General features: G+C 36.7%; 2 long non-coding RNA genes across 2 annotated transcripts; both read left to right on the forward strand.

Moving 5' to 3' along the window:
• The first annotated feature begins 1,089 nt into the window (after positions 1-1,089).
• Positions 1,090-2,188, forward strand: LOC144427392 (uncharacterized). The gene is made up of 2 exons (XR_013477962.1): positions 1,090-1,289; positions 1,864-2,188. It is a non-coding gene; the product is annotated as an uncharacterized LOC144427392 (long non-coding RNA).
• Positions 2,189-5,806: 3,618 nt separating this feature from the next.
• LOC144427393 (uncharacterized) lies at positions 5,807-6,783 on the forward strand. Its single transcript, XR_013477963.1, has 2 exons — positions 5,807-6,217; positions 6,557-6,783. It is a non-coding gene; the product is annotated as an uncharacterized LOC144427393 (long non-coding RNA).
• The last annotated feature ends 2,036 nt before the right edge of the window (positions 6,784-8,819 follow it).

An 8,819-nucleotide genomic window follows, 5' to 3' on the forward strand; every position in this document is an offset into this window, starting at 1 on the left:
TTGTTGTCTGCAAAACTACGAAGTGACAAACAAGGAGGATATTATTGTGACAAAACTATGACAGGATTGTCGCCAACACTAAAATCTATTCATTTTATGAACTGGCTTATCATGGCTATCAAGTATGAAAAGTGAGTATCAGAGTAAACAATCAATACTATTTCGAATCAATTCATATAATCCGCTTGATACCATCAAATCTAAATATCGAATAACACTTTTGGCACGTGTATCAGGTTTGGACACATTGTCATCTTAATTCAGTGGCATGAAACTTTCCCAAATCAACAATGTCAGACAATTCTGCAATCGTTCAAGCCGGTCGCTTGGCTCAACCATAGCGGTGTCACTGGTGTATGACTGTACACAAAATAAAAAAAGTTATCACGCGATATTTTGGGGGCATTCTCGGGTATTGCGGTAAAAATCCCTTCCAAAACTCCATTAATAATTTTGTGACACAGTTTTTATATTCTGGAGGTACTTAAATTTCATCAGGAAGAGTTGAGCTTTTGTTTCAGAATTGTTACAAACAGATCAAGATAGTTTATGACTATGTGATTGAGTCGTAATTTTTCGCGCCCTCAAGTTTGTTTATTGAGATATAATAATTGTGGGCGGTCGGTATACTATGAGAAGCAATGAAAAACAGTGTTGGTTGATGATAGGACTTTGATTCTGAACAGCTCATGGTTTAATTAATTTAGATAACTGCTACGTACATATTTCTTTTATTGTGATTTGCTTTCTAATATTTTGATTGGAGGGGAGAATTGGCAACACATCAAAATATAAAAATGACGGGTCAGACCAATTTTTTCCATTGGTTAGACTTAGTATAAATGTGAGTAGCCTACTCCCGTAGTGTGTGTACCAGGTTAAGATTAGCCGTAATATTATTCCGATTTTCCTTATTTTAATTCCATTACGAGTCCGGAGACTGTCTGTGTTAGCCAATTGAATATACACCCTGTCAACAGGCTTCAGTCCCTTTACACAACTTGATGTAAAGTAAGTGAACAAAATTAGTTACCTCCATATTGGTACATACATATATACACTTCTGTAGCGCCAAAAAGTGTTAAAATGTTGTAAAAGAAATATTTCTCAGATCTTCGTGATATTGTTTAGAAATTAAATACTTGATACTCCAATACTACTGGCGTGTTCCCAAATACCTTCGATGTGTTATCAGTTGTATGAATGAACTACCATGTATCGCATTGTAATATCGGTTGTGTTGTTAGCGATTGTATCGCTGACAAACTCTGCGGATCCGTTTATTGAAGGTAAGATCATTCAACCAATAATAAACCATTCAACAATAATATATAAGCAGAACTTTTTTAATCTTCAAGATAAATTTCCAAATTATTCACTATATTGTATGACATTCAATGATTTCTGTAACGAGTAATACCAGATACCGTGTTTCCTCGAAAATAAGACTAGGTCGTACTTCAATTTTCTTTCGTCGAAAAATAACAATAGGACTTATTTTCCGGGGATGTCTCCTATTACAAAGTAGAAAATAATGAGATTTTGAAATCTACAAAATATGAAAACCGATATTCATTTACTTAAAAATAACACGTTTTTATTGGAAATAGCTGCAAAACATAGATTATCAATCATTTAAAACCTGTAGGAGAGATTTCTTGCTATCGACTAGGTCTTATTTTCGGGGAAACACGTTATGTAAAATTGGTCATCGAGTCCGCTAAAATCTTATCGAGTCCGCTATTTTCCTTCAATGGTTTTATCCACTTTGTCGGACATCCTATACCCATGTAACACTATGCTCATTATTAACTTTTAACTATAAACTTACTACTTTTAATCATAATTGTACTTTATTTTTAGGGTGTGGTCCCGATAGACCTTGTCCGAATGGGTATATATGTATTCAAAGATTTTGTGAGAAAAACACCGGATTCCACTCTTTTTATGCCCAACAAATGGCGGAAGTTGGTTTCAGCTACCCACAAGCGTCCGAAAGATCCAAAAGCAAGAAGAAACGACTTTAGCAGAATTCGCCAGATTTATTTTAGTAAACTCCTGTTGTGAATATAAATTCATTAGTTAGTATTTGTCGCATAAACAATGAATTCATGCCAAACGCATTTGTCTGAATTGTCTATGATAGCATGAACTTTCAATTTCTCATATATACTAGGTCTAACATAAATTTGTACTGTTGTTGTTCATAACACTATTTAATATTGGGTTTCACTTTATTTGCTACAGGTGGCTATTCTACCTTTGATTAAGATAGTCTATAATTTACGTAACGATTTGAATTGAATAATACCCTGTGATCGACTGATCATTAATGAGGCCACCCAAAAAAAATTCTAAGTTCTAAGTTTAAAACCGAACTTCGAAGAGCAACTCCCAGGGACGCCAGAAACAAAAAGAGGGTTAGGGATAGTTTTGTCGCTTCAACCGGAATCCAGTTTACACTAGATTTTGAAAAGGGGAAATCCGGAAATTTTGCGGGAAGGTTGCATTACACCTACACTACAGAGCTTTCGCTGCAGAATTAATCTACGATTTCTTTTTGAGAAGCTTTACATCAAACCCAGTCCTATTAAAAAAAATTAATAAATAAAATTTAAAACAACATGCAGACATTTCTATATTCTGCTTTCTATATTCCGCCTCTTCGGCGCAATGCGTCAAATTTTGTATTTTGGATTTATAATTTATTAATCAGGGGCCAGCGTTATTCTCTAGCGACGAAATCTGTCTCGCGTGATTATACTCGTGTTTTCTCGCAAAGAGCCCGCAAACGCGTTTGCGGCAGACATCAAACACCGTAATCCCAGCTCGAATATTCAGAACGCGAAGACGGCGTTATTGCACCGTTTTATTATTGGTGCCGACTGCCATAATACAGCAGTTTTCCGATTGCAACAATCTTCATTTTTGGAATAGTCAAGCATTCTTTATTTTTAATTAAATGACTTTTCGAAGTCTCTCGGGAAATGCTGAGTACCCGACGTTAGATCATAAAACATTATTTGCAATCAATTTAGACCAAACTTTACTTTTCACGATACTCGGTTTCCAAAAATACGAAGTTATACAGCAAAACAATTTATTTTGCGCTTCCAATAAAATACATATATCTTGGATTTCGAGTCGCTGACAAATCCGTTTCTATCGCCCAAGCGCGACATACGCCTGGTCGAGTGTCGGGCGGTATTTTAGTCGACCATAAATTAAAAAGTTGCCACACGTGTCATGTATAACGATGATAGATGGAAATTAAAATTTTGTAACATTAATTAATTTGGGTCAACATGTTATTTTATGAGTTTTGCACGCAGAAACATTTGATTTCTGTCAAAGGTACAAGACATTCACACAATAATCAGTCCGATAACCTACATCCCTATTGGACATCAGCAACAGAGGACTACACGCGCCACAACCACAATATCGCGTTGAGGGAGAGAATACCATGGCGCATCACTCAAGCGTAACGAGAGAATTGTGTAACATATATAAACAAAGACGAAAAAATGCGTGAGCGAACTAAGTTAACTATGGTTTTTGCGCCTAAGCGCCGAGGAACATGCTGTTGGGCTGATCTCAACGTGAGAGAGGACTGCTATCCCCCTCGCTGTCGCGGACTAATGTGAAACTATGTGATACATGATGAATAATGTAAATCTAATGTGAATGAGCACTTTTGTGCTTCTGGAAACATAAGCGTGTCCTCACCCGCTACAGGTTGAGAAGGGATACGAAAATTACGCGATATGTATCCAACGGCGATGCAGCAATCCCTCAACACCGGATTCGATCCCGCACATGGTAACTAGAGGCTGAAGTACAAACGTGTTTTGGTTTAGGGTTTATTATTTTTTTCCCATGTGTATGTGATGTCTTGGGTATTACCGAATTACCAGTAGACAAAAATATTACGTCAGTAAAACACAGCTTGACGCTAGACATTTCAAACACAAGAATGTATAACAAGCACATAGACAGGTAAAAGCAAGGAGCGATTACGAGAAAACAATTATGACACCATCATAACGAATCTAGTCTTGTTTGTTTTATACATTTATATACATAGGGGTCACGAGTGTCTATCATACCTAATAATTTTTTAAAATGGGATCGCGTCTCAAAAATTCTGAAGACTACTGCATTTGACCACCGGACCGCCGTCTCACGACTTCGTCTGACCACTAAAAAGCAACTAACGCGGAATCGCCACAAGGTGCGCAATTTTGAAATTGGTGACGTCATCACACAGAAAAATAAATCTCATAGAGCTCCCAGACATTCTTGGAAGAAATAAAAGTAACAGCTTTCTAGCGAGAAATACAATCTTTAACCACTGAAAATTTCAAAGCAATTGTCCCAGTAGGTAATGAGAAAATCGATTGTTCCACAACAAAAAAGATAAAGAATGAATAGCAATAACATAATAACAAACCGATCCATATTTCCACTTCGGTGCTCTCATTATGTGCGATACCGAGAAGCGACAATACTGACAACGCTTCATAGGCAAGGACGGGGGTTCAGCTATCCTTCATGAATGCTAGACAATGCTGAATCAGGGTCAAACCGGATTTTCAGGGCCTAGTGGGTCCAAGCCAAGATAATTATTCGGACAGATGACAGGCAAGTAGGCAAAGAGGTTCAACTCCAGTCAATAAGTTCCGTGTGGAATGATAAGCCGGAATTCAAGCCAGAAATTTCGCTAATCTTATATGGCTAATAAAGTAATTTATATTGTATGATCATAAGATTAATGTAAACTGATTTAATATCTGCATATTATATACGAGTCAAGTTGAATTGTCTGACGCGATGACTAATAATACGGACTTATGTGTTTAAGCTTATTGAAATTATAACTAGTGAAAATACAGATCGCTCGACTGTCGTCCAGGCTGAAATTGTAAATACAGGGTATATGAATATGACATAGGAATATTGAGCTTTGACCAGGTTTCCATCGATTTAATTGACACGATATTGTTGAGGGGGAAAATTTGTTTTCTGCAAAACTACGAAGTGACAAACAATGAGAATATTATTGTGACAAAACTATGACAGAATTGTCGTCAACACTAATATCTATTTATTTCATGAACTGGCTTAGCTTGGCTATAAAGTATAAAAAGTGAGTATCAGAGTAAACAACCAATAATATTGCGAATCAATTCATATAATCCGCCTGATACCATCAAATCTTAATACCGAATAACACTTTTGTGTATGCACATGTATCAGGTTTGGACACATTGTCATCTTAATTCCGTGGCATGAAACTTTCCCAAATCAACAATGTCAGACAATTCTGCAACTCGTTCAAGCCAGTAGCTTGGCGTCACCTTAGCGGTGTCACTGGTGTGTGACTGTACACAAAATAAAAAATGTTATCACGCAATATTTTGGGGGCATTCTCGGGTACAGCGTTGAAAAACCCCATTAATAATTTTGTGACACAGTTTTTAGATCCAGGAGGTACTTAAATTTCATCAGAAAGAGTTGAGATTTTGTTTCAGAATTGTTACAAACAGATCAAGATTTTATGACTATGTGATTGAGGCGGAATTTTTCGCGCCCTCAAGTTTGTTTATTGAGATATAATAATTGGGGGCGGTCGGTATAATATGAGAAGCAATGAAAAAACAGTGTTGATTGATGATAGGACTTTGAATCTGAACAGCTCATGGTTTAATTAATTTAGATAACTGCTACGTACATACTCTTCTATTGCGGTTTGCTTTCTAACATTTTGATTGGAGGGAAGAAAAGTAAAAGTGAGTAGCCTACTCCCGTATTGTGTGTACCAGGTTAAGGTTAGGCCATAATTTCATTCCTATTTTCCTTATTTTAATTCTATTACGAGTTCGGGTACTGTCTGTGTTAGCCAATTAAATATACACCCTGTCCACAGGCTTCAGTCCCTTTACACAACTTGATGTAAAGTGAGCGAACAAAATTAGTTACCACACACTTCTTGACGCCAAAAAGTGTTGTTAAAATGTTGTAAAAGAAATGTTTCTCAAATCTTCGTAATATTGTTTAGAAATTAAATACTTGATATTCCAATACTACTGGCGTGTTCCCGAATATGTGTCTATGTGTTATCAGTTGTATGAATGATCCATGTATCGCATTGTAATATTGGTTTTGTTGGTAGCGATTGTATCGCTGATAAACTCCACGGATCCGTTTATTGAAGGTAAGATCATTCAACCAATAATAAACCATTCAACAATAATAAGCAGATTTTTTGATCTTCAAGATAAATTTCCAAATTATACACTTTATTGTATGACAATCAATGATTTCTATAACGAGTAATACAACGAGTCATATTTAGGGGAGGTCTTATTTTCGGAAAACACGGTATGTAAAATTGGCCATTTCAACCCTTTCATTCACTTATATAAAAATCTTATCGAGTACGCTATTTTCTTGCAATGGTTTTATTCATTTTGTGGGACATCCTATATCCACGTATGCAAATACTTGCTCATCGTTGGTCCTCCTTTCAATCATTAGTGCATTTTATTTTTAGGGTGTGGTCCCGATAGACCTTGTCCGAGTGGTTATATATGCATTCAAAGAGTTTGTGAAAGAAACACCGGATTTCCATCTTTTCATGTCCAACAAATGGCGGAAGTTGGTTTCACCTACCCACTAGCAACCGAAAGGGCCAGAAGCAGGAAGAAACGACTTTAGCAGAATTCGACAGCTGTAATTTTATTAATTTTTTCCTGTTGTAAATATAAATTCATTAGTTAGTATTTGTCGAATAAACAATGAATTTGTCTGAATTGGACTATGATAGCGTGAACTATCAATAGCTCATATATATATACTAAGTCTAACATAAATTTGTACTGTTTGTTGTTCATAACGGTATTTAATACTGGGTTTCGACCGGAATCTAGTTTACACTACATTCTGAAAAAGGGGAATCCAGAAATTTTGCGGGATGGGCGCATTACACCTTTTCAGAGCTTTCGCCGGCTGCAGAATAACTCTCCGAAATTTTTATTGAGAAGCTGCACATCAAACCCAGTCCTATTAATTTTTTTGATAAATAAAATATAAAACACAACATGCAGACATTTCTATATTCTGCTTTGCAATCTTAAAGAAAAGTCTTAAATACATGATGCTTCTCGTTTTTCAATAAAATCCACAAACCCTACTAACATTTTCGTGAAATACATTTGTATAAACAACATGTGTGACGGTATTATCAAGTCTTAACTATTCATTACCTTGTTCTCAGTCGGAAAAGGCTTGAATGTTTTCCAATCGTGTAAGCGGCGCCATCTGTTTTATTTGAGACCATTTTAGAGTAATTTTTTCAATAACATCAGACCATATATCGCATAGATCCGAGCCTCGAGTTCGACCTGTCAAATTCACCATCCGGAAAGTTCATTCCATAAAGGTGCGCATCGGATCAGTTTATGGCAAGTCAACTAATACTGTTTCTGTAAACGTTATTTATCAAATTCATGTGATAGACGTTTGAAATGAAGTATCTTCAAATAATAAGGGAAGCACAATTTTCCACTGACAAATTCGCCAAACATCAATGAAAAGAAACTTGACTCACTAGGACCGTCGCGGATTGCCAAATAAATTGCATGCCGCATTTGTGACAGTTTATCGAAATTGCGCTTTGTATGTTTCTAAACCCAGCACGCGTCGGACTCTTGACATGGGTGCAAATGAGATCCACTTTAGAGGTCCTTCATCTAATTGTGAAATGGATGACACAGAACTAGATTACGATTCTCTATGGTCGTTATATGCGCCGATACGGCGCATCATGTTGAGTGTCGTAGGGTGGTTTACGTAAGCGCTGGTCGGTTACGGCTTCCTCTACCATCTAGTCTATGCATCTGAAAAAGAACGCGAACTAATCCCGTACCCCACATGGACGGTGGCCGTGATTCGATATATATATGATTAAATCGTCTTATCGGCTTTCCTACCATCAACACCCCGTCCCCCATCCCACGGGAATCAGCGCCATCACTCATAATCGGTCAAAAGAGTCATTAGTTTCCTCTATATGCCATCCACTAAAAATAGGATCCCATGAATGTTGGAAAGGTATCGCTTTGCTGCATTGAGACTATACAGAATTGATCTGGCCGTGTCCGAATTGATTAAAATGGTCATTCTGTTGTTTTACAAAACAGTACATCTTGAAGATTTACAGAAGTTACCACTACATACGCTGATTAGGGCACATTCTTTTTAAAAAAACAAGCACTGGGCTGGGCACTTCGAATCGAATAGTAAATTATTCGAATCGGTTTAGAGCCAAATTCCGGAACGCCGCCATTTTTTTTTTCGCCAATGGTCGAGGTCAATTACACATTTTTTTATTTTATTGAAGCAATATTCTTTCAATGCCATTCTGACACATGACTATTTTCTGTAGTGAGTTATTGAGAAATGAGTATTTTTCATTGTGTGTGAACGCTCCGCAATCTGTCTTAGTGATGTTTGCTGTAATTCATTCATTCGTTGACAGGAACAATTACAATAAAACAAAGTCACATACAATTACATATCTCCCAGGCATTCGAGATTCGATTCGAAAAAAATATTCGATTCTGAAATCATCAGGTATTCGAAATTGCCCAGCCCTAGCCATATACGGAATCCCCTACAAGCTCCATTTTCAGCAATGCCAGAGATGATCTTACAGCACGCACCTTGGCCCGCAACAATAACATTAATTCCCATTGTATTATTGTTTACAATATATATATATATATACATAGAAAATCGGTAACTTTTTGAATAAT

The sequence above is a fragment of the Styela clava genome, chromosome 9, assembly GCF_964204865.1.
Source record: "Styela clava chromosome 9, kaStyClav1.hap1.2, whole genome shotgun sequence".
NCBI lineage: Eukaryota > Metazoa > Chordata > Ascidiacea > Stolidobranchia > Styelidae > Styela > Styela clava.